The sequence below is a fragment of the Prosopis cineraria genome, unplaced genomic scaffold (assembly GCF_029017545.1).
Source record: "Prosopis cineraria cultivar Desert tree isolate PC_DT_omini unplaced genomic scaffold, ASM2901754v1 PC5, whole genome shotgun sequence".
NCBI lineage: Eukaryota > Viridiplantae > Streptophyta > Magnoliopsida > Fabales > Fabaceae > Prosopis > Prosopis cineraria.
The window spans coordinates 4525743-4545944 of record NW_026555336.1 but is presented as its reverse complement, the minus strand read 5'-3'; the positions used below and the strand labels follow the sequence as shown (position 1 = coordinate 4545944).

At 31.6% G+C, this 20202-nt stretch overlaps 2 pseudogenes; both read right to left on the bottom strand.

The window, feature by feature from the left end:
- Positions 1-2388: 2388 nt before the first annotated feature.
- Positions 2389-4016, bottom strand: LOC129311619 (receptor-like protein 44; annotated as a pseudogene).
- Positions 4017-15852: 11836 nt separating this feature from the next.
- LOC129311480 (auxin transporter-like protein 2) lies at positions 15853-17262 on the bottom strand (annotated as a pseudogene).
- Between the last annotated feature and the right edge of the window lie 2940 nt (positions 17263-20202).

Sequence of the window (20202 nt, the reverse complement as noted above, 5' to 3'; positions counted from 1 at the left end):
TTGGCCGCTAATGTTTATTGGCAGTCAATGAGAAGGGATGTCCAAGATTTTGTTCGAGCATGTCTCACTTGCCAACGTGCCAAAGTAGCTCAGATCTCACCAGTTGGACTTCTTTGCCCTTTGCCTATACCCTCACAAATATGGGATTCGATGGCCATGGATTTCACAACGGCACTACCTTCAATCTGAGGATACTTAGTCATCATGGTTGTGATTGATTGCCTTTCAAAGTACGCGCATTTTGCACTCTCTTTGCCCTTTGTCTCAAGTGGTTCGCTTACACGCCATGCTGCAGTCTATCGTGTTAGATCGCGATAAGGTATTTACTAGTTCCTTCTGGCGAGCATTATGCCAACTTTAGGGCATTCAGATTCAATTAAGCTCCTCTTACCACCCTGAATTTGACAGCCAGTCAGAGGCTTTAAACCGTTGTGTTGAAATGTATCTTTGTTGCTATGTTTATGACTGCCCAAGACGTTGGCTGGAATTATTACCATGGGTTGAGTTTAGCTATAATACTTTTTTTCACTCAACAATTGGCATGACGCCCTTCAAAGCCGTTTACGGACGAGATCCACCCTTGTTGGTGCAAGGTAACTCCATGACTGATACACCACCTGATTTACATGCACAGCTGCGTGACCGGGATGTTTTGCTCGCCTCACTTAAATGTCACTTGTAGCAAGCTCAAGCACGTATGAAGCATTTTGCTGACCGACACCGACGAGAGGTTGTTTTTCAGGTTGGTGACTTGGTGCTTGTCAAACTTCACCCTTACCGTCAACACTCGGTGGCTTTACAAAAACACTAGAAGTTGGGCTTTAAATACTTTGGCCCCTTCAAAATCCTCAAGCATGTCGGATCTATTGCATACCGCCTTGAGTTGCCATTGAATGCTCGTATCCACCATGTGTTTCATATTTCTTTGTTAAAGCAATGTTACGGGAACGTTGATTCTATCTATGTTCCCTTGCCTCTACTCACGAATGTCGATGGTCCACGGATTCAGCCACTCGACATTCTTAAAGTTCGTCAGATTCAACATGGTACCCACGCTGTCACTTAGGTTCTTGTTCGTTGGGAAGGGCTCTCTAATCCTACTTGGAAAGACTTTCACTCTTTTGTCCAAGACTATCCTTCTTTCAACCTTGGGGACAAGGTCTCAATCGCAAATGGGGGCATTGTCATGATAACCACGTCAACAAAGCATGAGAAGGATCAGAACAGTGATGTGGCTGAGGAGCAGGACAGTGACGTGGCCCATACAGGCCGCATGCAGAGTCATGCGAATGAGAATGGGGTGTGTCGTAGCACTCGTGCAAGGACTCTTACATGGAAGTTACGAGAGGCACAGAAGGGATGAAAAGCCTGATATGCAACGATTGAGGGTGTGATTGTGGTGATTTGGACTTCCTTTCTGTTATTCTCTTCCCTTTGGAACTTCTTCTTTCTGTTATCTTTTCTGCATGTTTTCTCTGTAATTTCCTTCTGATGAAACTATGAAAATGGTTAATGCTCAATAATGACAGCATGACTCCGTTTCTTGCACTGACTTGATCTTTGTTGTATGAGTACGTGACAGAAACTTCCTCTCTCTTTTCACCGTTTTGAACCATCAACACTGTTCACGGATTTACTCTTCTTTTTTGCAAGATTCCTCGGCAATTAAAAAAAAAACAATGATCGAGAGAGAGGTGTCAAGGAAGCCTGCCTTTTTACTTTTATTAATTTATCTGTAGTTTTTACCCTCGATCCGAGAGCAAGCACAGAGCGCCATGCCCATATGTTACTGAAAAGTGGTACAAAAGGAACCGAAACTTGACGCACGAGCCTAGCCCCACCTCGGTTCATTCATTAGAGAGGGGGGAAAAAAAGAGGAGGGAGAGAGACAGAGACGCTAACAAGATTTTGATTTTCTTTCAATCGGTGGCCACAATTATGCGTCGCATTAACTTCCAGTTAACCCCCTCGTTACTTCACAACAAGCCCTTCTACTTTTCAACGCAATTTACATAATCACTTTTTAATTTTTAACCTTAGTCTTCATTAGACTAGTCCCCTCACCTCGTATTGAAAAATGCGTAACAGCATCGACAAGTTATAATCCATGTGGCATTATTGGTCTCCCACCTGCTCAACTCTCCAAAGCACAATAACCCCGATAATGTGGACTAACGCGGCATTTTCTGCAGTTTAAATAATACTATGTTTATATTTATTATTTCTTATGCCAACATTTATTTATTTATTTATATTCGCACTAGCTGTTTCTAGTTGTACTCATAGTATCAGCATACTGCTAGACAAGTTTGCACGTAGCTCCACAGGTACTACCTACGCCTACCCTACGAAAACCCATCCAGCAAGCCCGACCCACAGGAACGTAGATATCGGAAATCAAGGAAATTACATTGATATGTAGCAGTACTACATCTAACACCGTGGGTAAATGGTAGGGGGAATCATACAACTTACAACGAAGAGATTAGGTGAAGGAGGGGGGAAAAAGCTGCACAATTTTACATACTGGTGCGAGTGATCTAGATGCCTTTAGATTATACACTGTTTAGAATCAGAATCAGGATCAAGATCAAAATCAGGCCAATCAGGAATGGGGAAGGGAATTGAAACAGTGAAACAGAGGAGCAGGCAGTGGAGAAAGGGGGGAAAAAATTCTGTTCTATCCCCAACAAAATCGATAGGACAAGGGTCTGAATCTGAAGTCCCCATGAATGACCCGTTAGAAAGAAGGGGAAAATAGGGGGCATAACCCCCACCTCACTTTTATCAAAAAACGTACCTGCCTGGTGTTTTCATCTGAACCATCCTCAATCAATTTCAAAGATACCTTGGAATTTTCTGAGGCCATTGTAATTAAGGTCAATAATCGACTGATTTTCCCTTCTTCCATTGCCATCTTCCACTCTGTAACTTTTAACCATATGCACACTCCGGTGAAGCTCAGCACCAAACTCGCGAGTCCGCTTCCTAACCCGATCACCACAATGGCCAAAACGGACAATCATTTATTCCTGAGTGGCGGCAAAGGGTATCCATAGAGATCCTTGTTCCCTTGGAACGACGTGGCATTGAATCTCGGCAAGTTGCCACTGCGGTTGGCTAACGACGCCGGAATCGGACCGGAGAGGTGATTGTTGGAGACGTCGAAAGCAGAGAGGCGAACGAGGAGGCCCAATTGCTGAGGAATGGGTCCAGTGAGGGCATTGTCATGGAGATCGATATGTTCAAATAGGCGCACAATGCGAGCTGCGGAGGAATCTCGCCTTCCAAACGATTGAAAGAGAGGTTCAAAACGGCGAGGTTGACCAGGGACTGGAGATCGGGAGGGATGGGGCCGGTGAGAGCGTTGGAGGAGAGGTCAAGCGCTTGCAGGTTGGTGCAGTTGGAGAGAAACGGAGATATGGTGCCACGAAGATTCAGATTCGCGAGCGAGAGCCTGTAGATTCGGCCATTGTTGCAGGTAGCACCTTGAAGACTGGAAGTAGAATCGTTGCAAGGGTTAGCGAAGTTGGTTTCTCTCCAGTTCTGGAGAGACTTTTTGGGGTCCTGCAACGACTTGCTTAGGTGGGTCAAGCACGCCTCGTCACTGGGATCCGATAAACAACCAGGAATAGCTGCGATTGTTAGTAAATACACTAGCACAAGAATCCAAACATCCATGGACGCAATCACGCAACAACTCCCAAAGAAGCCGCGGAAATTCAATTGCAAATTGCAATCCCGTTCTTCTCGATCAACACTGATGATGGCGATCGGGGCCGACGACCGAAGCGGGAAGGCTAGCTAGGGAACACAGAAAACGATCTATTTAAGAAGCGGAGTGGAGAAAAAAGAAAGAAAGAAAGAGATAGGCAAGAGTGGGGGATGACCTGCCTCTGAGAAAAAAGAAAACGACAAGACGGAAAAAGGGTATTAACGTCATTTAGCGATGGAAAGGCGTCGCAGTCTCGCAGAGCATGCACAGTCGGACTTCGGAGCCTGACTCAGTCGACTCCTTTCTGATTATTGCGAGCGAGGGAACGAGACCAAACATCCATTACAGCGACTCCTTTACTTTAATTAATCATGTATTTTAAAATAATTAATGAAGGAGTTCTACTCAGGACAATCATAATAACAACCGAGAACTAACAGGTTGGATCTCATGAAATAGATCAGTACCCTCTAACATAATAAATTAAGGATTGAACTCTTGAGGGAAAAAAAAAAGTATCCATATTTAATATATGAATGTATTTAAAAGAAAATTGTTTTTAGTAAAGAAACAATTTAATAACTCTAAAAGAAAATAGATGTAAGCATAATTTAAAAAAATTATCTATTTAATAACTCTAACTCATAAATGATAACTTGATCTTTTAATTTTTATAATTTTAACTTAATTATAATTTAATTTTTTAACTTTGACCCAATTTAACTGAATTTCTATAATTTCAGTAATTTAAATTATCAATCCCTCGATTTTAAAAAATAAAATTATAAAACTTAAAATTAGTTTAAAGTTTTAATCTTTATAATCTTCAAATTTTTAATAATTCAAAATGATAGTATATAAATTTTAAAATAATTTTAATTTTTATAATTTTATTTTTTAAAATATAAAAAAAATTAATAATTAAAAATATAATAATTGACTCGTACCCATTCAGAATTCAAGGATTGAGCTTGAATTAGATTAAAACAAATGATTAATTTATGAATTAAAAATAATAAAAAGTGGGGAAGGTGGCATGTCAAATCCGTGAGGCGGAATAGCGCGAGGGTTAATGTGAGAGGGGCTTGGGGACGCACACGGTACACTGGACTGCGATTCAGTGTCAGCTGCTATTATAAGTGCGATCATCCGTTTCTAATGAGTCTTGTGATTAAGTGTTCTTTTAAATTTTAGTTGAATATAATAAATTATAAAAATAATTAATTAAATAATAAATTTTAATTATAATTGATTATGTTATAACACAATGTATTTAAATATTATTTTTTTAAAATTAATTTTAATAAAATTGAAGATGTTTAAATAATTTAATTAGAATTAACTTTTAACTATATAAATTATTATATAATTTAATTTTTAAATATTAAATATCAATTTTTTGAAGATATAAAATTTAAATTTTATTAAAAAAATTTAATTTAATTTTTATTAAATTATGTATTTTTTATAATTTTTTTAAGCCTGTCTTTGTAATTTTTTTTAACATTTTTGACAAATTTTTTTTGTAGAAGTGCCGGTTCTCAACTTTCAAAAATAATTAATTTTTGGCTCAAAAATTGATTCTTTAAAAAAAATAGGGGTTTTGGATAGTGTGTGTTTGGATAGGCGTGACAATCGATTTTTAGTTCAAAATCAATTTTTTGAGCCAAATTATCCAAACAGTCAGAAAAAAGCAAAAATCGATTATGGCCGTAAACGCGTGCTTTTTCTGAAGCTCTCTCCATCAGCGTTTGTAGAAAGTTTATCAAAAAAATATTGAAAAAAATTACAAAAAAAGGCCCAAAAAAAATTACAAAGAAAGCACATAATTTAATAAAAATAAAATTAAACTCTCTTTTTTTTCCTTTTTTTTAATAAAATTTAAAATTTATATATTCAAAAAATTAATATTTGGTATTTAAAAATTAAATTATATATTAATCTATATAATTAAAAATTAATTCTGATTAAATTATCCAAACATCTTCAATTCTGTTAAAATTAATTTTAAAAAAAATAGTATCCAAACAGATTGCGTTATAATATAATCAATTATGATTAAAATTTATCATTTAATTAATTATTTTTATAATCTATTATATCCAACTGAAATTCAAACGGACCATAATGTCATTGGAAAATCATTTTTAACTCAAAATATCGATTAAAATTCGTATCCAAACACAAGCTAAAACGTTCCTCAACATGAATCCACGGCTCTAAATCATCAATCATTTCATTCACTGTTTCATTTCACGTATCACATCACGGCTTTGCCTGGGTGCAGCATATCTGGGCTAACTTGAGAAACACTCCACTCACGTGACCTTTTGGATCACTACGCGTATTTCTTCCATCCTTTAAATTTAATCTATTCATTCACTTTGTGCCTCGTCCCTCATCTCTTCCACTTACAGGTTTTGCTCATGGATATCTATGAAGCATATATACTTCATATTTATTTAAGCGCGTCTCTTACTCCGACCATGAGACTTGCCACTTACCACCATCATCCACATGGCCTACGAAAAGCTAGCCCTTCCCATTACACTCGTGACATGATAATAACATTAATGTTATTAAAAACCCAATATAATATGCTGCCACCAGCTTTCATTATTTTCCTCCTTGCGCCCTTCGTGATGAAATGGTGTCTATAAACATTGGATGTACATCAGGATTATATAATTAATTACCATGGTATTAAAACCAAACCCATTTTACTCATTTTATTTATTAACTTCTCTCACTTATCATGAAATATATTGATAATTGGAACAATGGGTATAAAGAAAAAACAATTTATATTTTTATGAGAAAGAGAATTTTAATGGTTTGCAAATTTTTTTTAAATAACTGTTTATATTTTGAATTAGATATAGGGAGCATGTGATTTATAATATTTTTACATATTTTTTATGGGAATTTTTATACATTTTAATTAAATTATATTATTTTAATTATGTTTGGGTTCATCTTGATTTAATTATGATTGGATTCACTAACTTTTGAACCACTGTGTTGACCAACTGGCTTGACTTTAGTACTTTTTCTTTTCATTTTTTGGAAATTTAATTGCATTGTTTGTCTATAATATTTTCATTTCTCATTCAATTTGTTCCACGGGGTTGCATCTTTCATTCAAATTTTCCCTTCAACATTTTAAATTTTGAATATTTTGTAAGTGTAGGGAAAAAACACAATTATTATAATGCCGTGGCTTAATCTTAATTTTATTATAAAAAAAGAATGCCCCTACATTTGTGGCGTGATTTCGAATTTTCCAAATTGAATGAGAATGGCAACAGCACAAAACAATATCCTATTGCGTGAAAATGAGAAATCCAAATCTATTTGCATATTTGAGTTGGGAGGGGAAAAAATGAAGAGAATAAGTCTGACAACTCAAAAACTGGGCTCATGCTGGGTACAAATTGGGTGGTTCAAAGCTGTGAAAGGTGACCTTAGTGGGCCCAAAGAGAACTACAAACAATTGGGCCCAAGAGATGGCGTTGGTGAAGTACAGGGCAGCCCCAATGGAGTCTCCCACGTAGGTCTGTCTGATTAGGATGGTCACGTTCGCATGTTTTGTAAGACAAAGCTTGAGACTGAGAGAATCAAAATGGTGCAATTCAGCATTCTTGATTCTCCATTGCGACCTTGTCACCATTATCCTCCACAAATCCCTCTTTCCTTTCTCTTTCATTCTTGACAACTTTGTTTCCCCATGCTGGCTTCTGTTCCTTAATATCTACAACTCCTTTTTAAATTTAACTTCTTCTAGTGCACGTGGGCCTATGTGTTACATAAATCTGAGTACAGTATTCATAATTTATTAATAGTATAATATAAAACTATTATTTCACTCTAGTTTAATTGATAATCTAGTTAAAAAGGGTCTATCTTTTATTTTTAGTATCTCAAGAAAAGTTATATCCTTGTGTGTTACTAAAATTTATATTTCATGTAAATCTCATCTAAGCGTAAAAAGTGAATTATCTATTAAAGGTATGCTGATCATTTGTAATTTGGATTAAAGATAATAAGATAGAACAATATATTCCTTCTGTTAAAAAATATAAGACATTTTTAACTGAATATCATCTCTTAATAAAGTAATTACTTACTTTCAAATTAACTTTATTTTTTTTCATATCTACCTCTATTAAATAATTTATAATAAATATAAAGTCATCCATCAATATCAATTTTTTAAAAAAAAGCAATAATTACAACTCGAAAGACTAAAAATGTCTTATATTTTTAAATGGAGGGAGTACATTTTTATGAGAATGATAATTTTTTCTGTATGCAAATTAAAAATTTACATATATTTTATACTAGAGGGAGAAAATTTTATATGTGTGTGGGTATTTAGTAAATTTTTTAAATAAATTTTATTCTTTCAACTTGTGAAAACGGAACAAGGTGTTATATAACATGAAATTTTATACAATGCATAGGTCCTACTGTATAGTTTTAAAAAGTAGTAAATATATTATCTTTATTTACGAGGTGAAAGAGCTTTTTTTGTTTTACATTCGGTTTTTAAAAACTCATAAAAAAGTTCAGGCTTAATAATAGGTAAGTTTTTTGAACTTTGGGTTATACGCAAATAATCTCCTTATAAAATTTATATTTATGCAAGTCCTCCCTCGGATTCTAAATTTAGGATTTAGCTGGGGTTTGTTTTGCTTATCAATGTGAGATTTCAATTCTCTTTGTTTATTGTTGTTTTGCAAATTATCGCTATAGTTAGATTCTTGTATGATGTTTTAGCTATGTAGATAATACCTAATGCAAATAATTAAAATGAGGAGTATTATAGAAAAATCAGCACATTTTTCTTATAAATAACAAACTATAACCTGATTTCATTGATCTATATATATTAGTTAGCTAGCTCCTACACTTAGGATAAGAAGAATTTTGTTTTGTTGCTTGTTTTACTGAAAGAATATGATACGACAAAGGATCCACACACAACTCAAAGTTTGGGATTTATTTATTTATTTATTTATTATTATTATTTGCATATAACTCAAATCTTGAGGAGTCTTTTTACACAAATTAGTTTAAGGGAGTATATGGTAGTCAACAGTATGGTATGCTAATGCCTGGGCTAAGTTTGTAGTGGGCTAGGCCCAATTAATTTCACAACAACGGTAAGAGAAGCCTGTGAGGTAATTTGTGATTTTGTGGGGGGTGAAAAAAAGATCTGCAAGCCCTCATATGAGCAATACATGAAAGCTGGAAGGACTAGTCAAAATCCCTGGCTTAGTTGTTTCAACTTTTTGGGCCCAGGAATGATATTCTTTATGTCTATAGATTTTGCATAAATTTAAAAGTTTATACATATTTAGTTATGTACACATGGTTCTATTTTCTTTCTTTCTTTCTTTTTTTTAACCAATGGTGTGCACATGGTTCAAAATTCTAGTAATAATGGACATTTTTGGATACATAGCTTATTTTGAAGAAGGGTTTATTTGCACATGACTTGATTGGGCACAGGTGCAGATGCTGGAAGAACAAAAGGAGATTATTTGCGTTAAAAAATATTTAAGAAAATATAAGATCAATAACATAATATTGATAAAAACAAAACAAAACATCATACACTCATATTAGGTCTAATTTGTACCGGGTTAAGCCCAACTAATTTCACAATTTAAGTAAATTCCCCATTTGTCCATGGCTTGAAATTTAAGTTTTTGTTTTTGGCCATAATTCAGCCAGAACACAAAATAAAAGGCATACTCTCCATACGAACGTTCGTTGCTTGTACTTGTATTTTTTTAAATTGAGAAAATATTAAGGATCGTCGAAAAAAATTTATATCAGTTAAAAATTATTTATTATAAAAATTTAAATGAATATTTATCGATTAAGGTTAGTTTTTTATCAATAAATATTCATTCATGTTTTAATAATAGTTTAGTTTAAATTAACAACATTTCACTCAAAATTTTTTTAATTTAAATTTTGATAATAACTATTCATTGATTGATATAAATTTTGTTTGGAGGTCCTTCACCGCTATTTTCCCTTCTAAATTCTTCTTACAAGGGTTTGGCTTGAGTGCAAATCCCTATCATAAGATTTGAGGATTCAAAACTGATTTTAATGGTTTAGATATAAAATTTTTAACTTGTAATTTAAAAAAAAATATTTTGCCAGCTAACAGTTATAAAATTATCTTTGTTTTAAATCATGTACTGAAATAATAATTTATTTAAAAAATTTATCAGGCCTGGAGCGTTGTGATCAAATCGTATCATTTAACATTGACAATGGGAAACAAAGTTAGTTTATTTATTTAAGAAAAATTAATACAATCCTTCTAATTTTGACTCAACTGTAACTCAATCACTGAATTTTAATTCATTGTCATTTAGTCTTTAGAGTTTCGATTTGATTATAACTCAATTACTGAATTTTTATTCTTACAACTTTGTTCTTATAATTTTAACTAATTAAAATACATGTCCTTATATTGTAAAAAAATTAGAATTATAAATATTAATATTATGTCAAAGATTAATATTTTAAGTTATTAAACCCTTTTAATCTTTATAAAGATTAAAATTTTTAAATAATTTTAATCTTTATAATTTTATTTTTTAAAATATAGAGATTTATATTTTAAACGGTTAAGACTACATGGAATGAGTTGTAAAGTCAAAGTTTAGAAATCAAATTACAACTGAATTAAAATTATAAAAATTAAATCAGAATTAGAGTTCAGGAATTAATTTTCAGCTAGTTAAAATAATTTTTCCATTTATGTATTACTTTGTGTTTGAAAATTCACCCACAGGACTTTCCCAAAAAAGATGCACACTCGAAGACTCTTTGACTAGGAACATATCGATCTTTCCATCTCTTCATATTAATTCCTTTTCTTACACACGACTCCAAAACAGCAACGTCTCTTGTCAATAATTTCATCATGCGTGTTTGGTGCTAAGTAATATTCAACGATGCTTAGAACTCACAGAACAATCCTTTTCATTCTTTATACTTTATCGCCTGCTCGTTCACTAAACCCAACCGCAAATGAGCTTTTAGGACCAGAATTATTGTCAGTTTCAAACTTGCATGATTTTTCCAGCCTTCCTACCAGAAACCATGACAATACCTTCAAATTTGTCTACGTAAATGATTAACTGATTATGAGCTCAATAGTACATTACTTAACTAATCAATACAATCTAACATGGTCCGTTGTATCTGTTATAAAGCTTTATTCTTTGATCTTATCCTTCAATATATATCACCTGCTTCACCTACCCACGTATCCGCAATTCAATGGTCGTGACAAACAATAATAAATACGTGTGTAAATGCTGATAATTAAGAATTTTATTACTACCTTCTTCTTTACGTTTTGTTTCCCTTGCCCTTTTAGATATGTCAGCCGTTAGATAATGAAAATAGCTTTATAAACCCATGTATACTCAGTTTCTCTCTGCTTCAATAATCTTGGATCAGAGCTCTGTTTCTGCTACTCTGGTTATGATAATGAGTCACAGAAAGGTTCATTCTCACGGAAGCATACCCTTTTCCTGGGAAGACGAACCTGGGATTTGTAAGACCCCTCAAGGCATAAACCAGTTCAAATCATCATCTTCTTCGTCGATGTTTCAGGCACAACCTGCAACTCCGAGTCTTAAAGACATGATGAAGATTCCTCTGCCTCCATGTGGATCGGCTCTGCCTCCAAGAAGGACTGATTCAGGGAAGGGATTCAGATGGAAAGAAGATCCTTTTCTCGTGGCATACAAGGAGATTCAGATTAACAAGAGTGAGAAAATTTCTGGCAACTCAGCGATCGAGAACAAGAAGAAGAAAAGTGGCGGATTTAGTTCGAGTGTGAGGAAAAGCAAGTGCATATTTTCATGCAAGAGTTCTTCTGGGGATGTGAGGCATGGTAATTTTCTGAAACTGTCTGAGCTTCCCCGTCTTCCAAGAGACAGAGCTCGTTCGTTCAAACTTGGACAAGAACTGCAACCAGACTTCAATTATGAAACATGGGTCTAGGTTTTCTGAGTTTGATTTAGATGGCTTAAGTATCTTTTTTTTTTTAAACATATTTTTCCCTCCTTTGCCGACATATGTCTTGTGTATCTGAACCAGCTTATGTATTAACAACATAAATAATTATCAACTACCTATTTTTATTTTTGTTTCATCTCTTCTTTGTTTTTGCTGAGAGGATGTATCTGAACTTTGAAGCACCTCGAAGCCTGTTGTCACTAGGCCAAAGCAGAGATTTGACGAATAATTTCTCTTGTTTGATCAAGAAAATGGTTTGATTATTCCAATTTCTTTGATCATAGTGTTAATAAATTATATGCTCGTTTCACATTAAATTTTGTCCATTTGTGCTTTCTTTGTTCTGTTTTTCTGCATTTAATAACAAAAGAACTTGAACAAATATTGCTTCTCTGCAGCTCTCCCGGTCCTCTCATTCCTTTGAATTTTGTATAAAACAAATACCAAAAATTTTATTCTTTTAAATTTGTTTCAATTATTAATTTAGTACCTCAAGTTTAATTTCTATCAATTTTGTCTCTTAAATTTATTTTAATTATTGATTTAGTTCTTATTTTTTTTAAAAAGAAGTTATACTATTAAAATTTGCTGAATTGGAGAACATAATATTGATGATAATTATGCAAATTAACAAAAATGAGTATAATTATTCATGTAAAAAAATATACTTTGAAAATTTACAAATATAAGAGAACAAAAGACATTGTAAAGGATTATATTGATATAACTTAAACTCATCTGAAAGTTAATTTGTTTTGATTTAGCTACACATACATATCAATTTATCAATATACTTTTTAAGTTAGATTATTTTGAGAATTAATTTGTGTTTTAAAATTTAAAAGACTCACATAATAATTTAATAAAATATAAGAGATTAAATTGATAAAAATTAAATTCAAGAGATCAAATTAATAATTGAAATAAACTTGTGAGACTAAAAATTTTATTATCCCTCAATGAATATTTAGGCCTCTTGCTATACAGTTAAATATCATAGGGTCTATTAATAATTATGTTCAATTATTAATAAACCTTGTAATATTTAACTGTGTTGCTGGAATTTTGATGTAATTATCTCTTTTATAAAGTAGATTTAAATAGCTCAAATTTAATATTTTATGATAATATTATTAGGATGCTAAATATTTAAAAAATAATTAAGTAAATACAAACGATTTAAATTGCATTTGAATGGTCCAATATTATAATTATAAAATGTAAAGTGAGAAAATATGAAAAGGAAAAAGATTAACAAATGCAGGATTAGTCTTTTTTTTTTTAAATATAAGAAAATGTTTGGTCAGGAGTGAAGTTTCAAAATTAAGCATTGCACAATGGAGAGACATGGTGGTCCATAGACCATAGTGCATTTATTTTCCGCCAGCGTGCCTTCAGTGGGATTGGACTGACAAAATAATGTCTCACTCTCGAAAATATATTCGGATCCGATCACAAGTCCACGATACAATATATTTGATCTACAAATTATTAAATATAGGAAAAATATAATTAAGGATTCCACAAGAATATTAATAACAATTATTGATCCTGAATTATTAAAATTCTAATAAAAGAATATGATTATTATTTGTAATAAATTACCCCCTTGTCTTAAATTATAAGGTATTTTTGAAAGAGTTTTTATGACCTAAAATATAAGATACTTTGAGTATATTAATGTTTCATTAAATGTACTATTTTCAATATTACTCTTTCTCTCTCTATAATTAATTTTCACCCCTTTTCTTTTTAATATATTAAATGATGAATATTTTTAGAAGTTTATATTTTTGTTTTGAATAGAAAAAGTTGTTAAGTATATTTGTTGCACTCGAAAATGCGACGTGGACAGTCCACGAGTGGAGGTTCCGACCTTTGGAAAGAAGACCGAAAAAATGAGAGTAGCCATCAATATTTTAAGAAAAATCTCGAAAGGTCGATTAAAGGAGGATAAAGATGATCTACGAAAATAGAAAATAGATTCGGGAGTCGGTTGAGTGTGAAAAATGTGTTAGGTACCCCACAACACTCGTTCATGAGAACGGTTACTTAAAGTTTGTTGTGCTATGTAAATATAGTTTTAAAATTATTTTAATTATCCTTTTTATATTCATGTGTTTAATATAAAAAATGATAAGAATTAAGTGAGAAATATTTATTTATTTATGAGTGAGGACTTGACTCAGAATCTGACTCTGGGGCCTATGTACCCTGTGATGGGGATCAAAGTCCACGTAGTTCGGGCTTGAAAGTTTTTGATAAAAATTTTTTAAAAAGAAATTAATTAAAAATAATTTATGATTTTGTAAATAAAATAATTTCTGAAATTTTGATGTGTGTGTTTTAAATTGTAAAAAGTAATTTAATTTTAACTTTTTTTAATTTTTTAAATTTTTTAAATAAAGAAAAGAAAAGATTTTAAAAATTATTTTCATTTCTATTTTTTATATTTTATGATAGGAATTTTATCGCAATACTTGCAGAGTCTTATTAGCTCATACGGTAATACAATTACTTTAAATATCTGAGGAGTATTTCAAAATCTCACACGATAAAAGAGTTTAGCAATTTAATTTATTTATTTATATTCTTATGTATATTTTTAAGAGAAATTAATTAGAAATAATTCATCATTTTGCAAATAATTTTTTTTTTTAAAATTTTGATGTGTGTGTTTTAAATTGCAAAAAGTGATTTAATTTTAACTATTTTCTCAATTTTTTAAATTTTTGGAATAAAGAAAATAAAAGGGTTTAAAAATTATTTTTATTTTTATTTTTTATATTTTATGATAGGAATTCAATCGCAATACCTGTAGAGTCTTATTGGCTCATGTGGTAATACAATTGCTCTAAATATCTGTAGAGATTCCGAAATCTCACACGATAAAAGAGTTTAGCAACTTAATTTTTTTATTTATATTCTTATATATATTTTTAAGTATTAATAATAATAATTTTTTAAACATGTATGTACATATATCTCTTTTTTTTAAAGACTCTTAATCATCATACTTGCAAACTGTTATTGACTTCTATGATAGTATGATCATCCTAAATATCTACAGAGATTCAGAATTCTCACACAATAAAGGATTAAATAATATATATATTTTAATGTGTAGTTATACAACGTATATTTTCAAATATAAAAATCTTAATCGCTATACCTGCGAAGCCTTATTGACTCTCAGGTAGTACGAATATCCTAAAGGTCTATAGGGTTTCAAAAATCTCACATGACCCAAAAGATCTAATTAGATAATATAATTATAATTTAAATTTATTAATTCAATTAATTAATATTATAAAAAATGTTTGTTATTTTATGTACAAAAATTTGTTTATGTATTTACCATACAAATTGTGAATCACGATATCTACAAGGTTTTATCATCCTACACGATAAGGCAATTAATTTCAGCATCTGTGAAGATTCTTTAAATCTCACATGATACCATTAAATATTTTATTAATTTAAATTATAAAAAGAGAGTTAATTTCAATGGTGAGCTATTAGAACCTATCTTTAATATACAAGTCAGATCTTTATACCTATGAAATCTTATTGATTTACATGATATGAGATCATTCTTAATGCCTATAGGGATTCTTAAAATCTCACATGGCAAAATTTAAAAATGATAGTCATGTTTACCATACAGGCACTAAAAGATGTACATACTCAAGAATAATTCATTTAAATATAAAAATTTGTGAGAGCAACAGATTGGGAGAGGACCATTTCTTTCTTCTTCTTTTTTGCCCATATAATCTTAGATATATGGCTTGATGTTTCAAAGATATTTATTCCTTTAAAACAACAATCACATAAACTTAAAAAGGGAAGTAAGGTGGATCATACATAAGGCAACTAATCACTTTAATGTCTCCATTTTGCAATTTATGAAAATTAATCATAACCTACATAGCTTGACAGGGTATAAAATAAAATAGAACATTCAGAATAATTCTAGAATCATAAGTGAAGATAGAAAATATGTTATCAGATGCTTATCAAGAAGAGGAGAGGCAGAATTAAGGAGATAGTTTCACAAAATTCTTCGTCCTTGATTTTTATCTTTTTTCTTTCGTCTGGTTGATGTATTTGAACTTCTGAGGCTTCCACATTGCATGCATGATTTCCACTGTGATTGCGTGCCCACCAAAAGTGCACAGGATATTGGTGGAGCCAATGAAATATGGAACCAGATTGGTTGGGCCTGAGTGAGTCATGTTTTCAACTTGGCCATGTATGGCAGATGCGATGGTCAAGTACCAAGCTGTGTAATCGTTATACCAAGGCCAAGGAAAGACCAAATCCTGTAATTGTGGAAGGATGGTATGAAAACGGTGGTGGCATAACATGCTCCAAAAAAATAAGACCATGTCCTCTTGTCCAGGTTGTCATTTATGTAGTATATATTACTTGCACCAGCAATAAGCTAGATAACAGAGCCAAAGAGGAGAAAAGTATAGTTGAAAGCCAGTCCGATAGCTTTCTAATATGGACCCAATAAGCCATCCAACACTTTAAACCACTGAATGACGTGGTTCTTGAAGTTGACGTTTTCTTTCTCTTTTCGGCTTTGGTACTTGATGTATAGAATGCTAATCAAATAAGCAGTCTACCTTTCAAGGAAACCATAGAATATTTGAAATATGATGCCCGAAAGCATTCCCAGCTGAGAGAAAGAATATGGCAGCGTTAATAGAACTTGAGTAACCTGATTCGAAGCGCAACTGAACTAGGCATCATAAATAGACTCGCCATGTCAGAGAAAGAATTTGAAAGTAAAAATAGTAGTGTTGGCATCGCCCTTCTCTCTTTCCTCTCTCCCATCATGCTCAGTTGGCGTCGAATTCATGCTCGGCATTATGGCTTCCTCATTTTTTTCTCGTCTTCCTCTATCCTTCTCAACTCTCCTCCTTCCAGTTTTTCCTCTTCATCTCTCACTCCCCGTCTCCTTCTCATTCTCCTCTGAGTTTCCTTGTTCAGCTGCCACTGCTCTCTTTTCTTTTTCGTATGTGTGCTCTCTCACTCTCGGTTTCCTTCTCGTTCTTTTTCTGCGTCTCCTTCTCATCTTTTTTTCTCTCTTTTGTGCTATATTTTCAGGTTCATCTCTATCACGTCTTCCTCCTCAGAGAAAGGACCAAGAAGAGGAATGGAAGCAGACTCCTCTTCCTTTTCTGTTCTCTCTCCTCTGCTCGCTCTGTTTCTCTTCTTCCTTTTATTTGTGCTCTGTTTTTGCTTGGTCTTTCAAATTCGTCCCTCTTTCTCGTCTGTGCTTGCATTTTTTAAGGGGAAGCCCCATGCATGCGTACGCGTGTGTCTCTTTTTTGCTCTTTTGCTTGCATGTCTGTCTTCGTTTCTATCTACCTTCTCCTCTGTGATCACAGCTTACTTTCAGGGCCTTCTCTGCATTCTCCTTTCTTGCCTTCTGCTGTGTGTGTGTTTCTAGTTCTCTTTTCTGCCTTTTTCTGCATTTTTTGGCTATCTTTTCTGCTTGTTTTGTGTGTGCTGTTTCTGCTCCTTTTTCTTTATGTGTCTCTGGCAGTCTTCTTCTTTTCTCATTTCCTCTCACCAGCTTATGCAACATGCACATTCTGCTCTTCTTCTTTTTTTTTGAGTTAAACTAGAATATTTCTTTCTCTTTTTTTTTTTTGAAAAACAACAAGATTTAAAGAAAAAAGATAAAAAAAATTAAATCTCAAAAGTTGACTCTCTAATATTTTTGAATGATTAGGATAATTTAGAGAGAGATTTTAAACGATTTAAACAAGATTTTTTTTATTTTGTTAAAATTTAATCCTAAAAATGATTAAATTTCATTTTTTTATTTTTATATTTTTTTAATTATTTTAATGAACTAAAAGAAATAAAATCCTAACAAAAAAAGATTATCTAGTCTAAAATAAAATTAAACCCTATTAATTATTTTTTTAAAATATAATCCTAAAAAGGATTAAATTTTATTTTCTATTTTTATATATATTTTGGTTATTTATTACTAATTTTATTAAATTAAAAATGTTTGGATAAAATACAGTGTTTACAATATTTAATAAAATTTATTGATATGTGAGATTTTGTTTAAAAGTGTCTTCGAATTTAGGATAAAGGGAGTATTTTTTGTTAATTGGTTTAAAATTCTCAACAGATTTTTGTAAATTTCCAATTAATATTAAAAAAATTTATAAGTATCTTTTCTTGATTTCACAAGTGATTGGCTTGTAATTTATAATGGACTCTAGTAAATTTTTAATTGATGTTACAAATAATTTCAAGTAAATTTTGTTGATTTTTTAAGTAATTTATCTATATATTATTGATAATAAAAAGATACAAATGATTGACTTATGATTCAAAATTGAGTCTCACAAATTTTCAACTAATATTAAAAATAATCTCAATTTTTTTAATTTTTTAAATGATTTATTTATATGTTGATAGTAAAAAATTAAAATTTACAACTTCCTATCATAAATTTTAACTGACATTATAAAAAATTTTAAGTGTATTTTATTATTAATTTTTCAACTATCTATTCATATTTTTTAATTACTAGTAAGATCATGATTTATTATTAAAATTTTAATAATTTAAAATATGTAATTGTTATTAATATTTTTATGTAATATCTAATTATTATTTTCCCTGTATAAAAAAGCAACCGTTCCTTCCGCCTTATTAGGTCCGGGGCGGCCGGAGATTGACTGAAAAGGCAGCCCAGCCGCCGCCCCTTAAATAAAAAAAATCATATCAAAAGAAACATAAAACATGTATTTTCAAAAAAAAAAAAAACGAATTTTATATAAATGTTTTTGGGAATCGTGAGCAACACATTTAACGATTAAAAGTATCTTGGATTGGGCCAAGTTTAATGGTGAATTGAATAAACCAAAAACAACCAAAAAACGGTTTATTGGATTGTACATTGGGCTAGCTCATAAGGCCAGGCTTGCTGAACATTGGGCTAGCTCATAAGACCAGACTTGCCAAGCAAGCCCAAAGGCTTCACCGACCTTTTGGAAAAAAACTTTAACAATTACATATATTGTTCTGTTAAAAAAAAAAAAACAATGCATATATTGTTTAATAACTTAATATCATCTTAAAAAGTTTTCTTCGTGTATTACGTAGTCCTGAAATTAAGGCCTTTAATCAATATCATATCAGAGAAAGTGTATTATTATTAACAAAGCACATGATTAACAAATGTTGATTCAATTAGTAAAGATTTGACTCATGAATCACAATATCATATAATTAAATCTTACTAGCAATGCGAGGATTTTATTAATGGACAATCTGTATAATATGTAAGTATATCTGTAAGCATTGTATGAGCTTATATACATGTCTTGACTATGGTGAGTAAAAACAAAGTGCAACTGCTTTTATTGTATGCAATTAGTCTCCTCCAAAATGTTATCTAAATAAATTGCATTAAAGATATGTAATTTGTCTCCTCCAAAATGTTATTAATTAGCTAGGACGCTGTTAATTAAATAATTAATATCTCATTTTTTTTGTAATTTTTTCATTTAAAATTATTAGTTGAGATGTCAATATACATCAATCCCTGTATAAATATTTAAAACTAATGTTCCTATCAAAAGGAGAAACTGAATTGCATTCAAGCAAGTTATGGACTGTTACTTAGCCAAAGGCCAAGGGATCAAGACAGAAAATTTGCACTGCTAATTGGAAACGTACGTGAATCTTTCATAATAATCATGATGTTGACATTAATTAACAATTAATAATAATAATAATAATATAGTAAAAATGGAAGACATCTAAACCCACTGGATTGGGCAACCAATGGACGTGACGTTTATGTAGAAGTTTGAGATCAATGCATGGAAGCATCAAGTGGTTTCTTGTCGATTATAAGACAGATTAATTGACGAATTTGTGTTTGAGCTTCTTGTCAATTTTCAAAGGTACGAATCAGAATAAAACTTGCCCTTTTAAGTCCCCCGAAGCACCATATTGTTTACTTCTATTCTATTCCAAACACAGATTGAGACATTGAGAGTGAGTCAATATAATATTCCTACGAAAAATGAACGATAATAGCCTATGATAGTGAGTAATTTATAATAGTTCTAAAACGTTTTTATTTTTTAAAAAAATAAAAAATGAGAACAATTTCAAAAATATTTAAATCCAAAACAATTAACTAAATGATTTTTTTATTTTTAAAAAACAAAAAACAATTTTAAAAAGTAGAAATCAAACATTCCCTTAATCTCTAGATTTAGCAGCATGTGATGTCTTTAGTTTCCCCCTTTAATTAATTTAAACACGACCCAACCCATTTATGAAATTAAAATCTTCTTCTAATATACTCCGCCAGAGAATCTTTTCTTTCCCCCCTCCCCACAAAAAAAGAAAAAAAAAAAAGATGTACGCCTCAC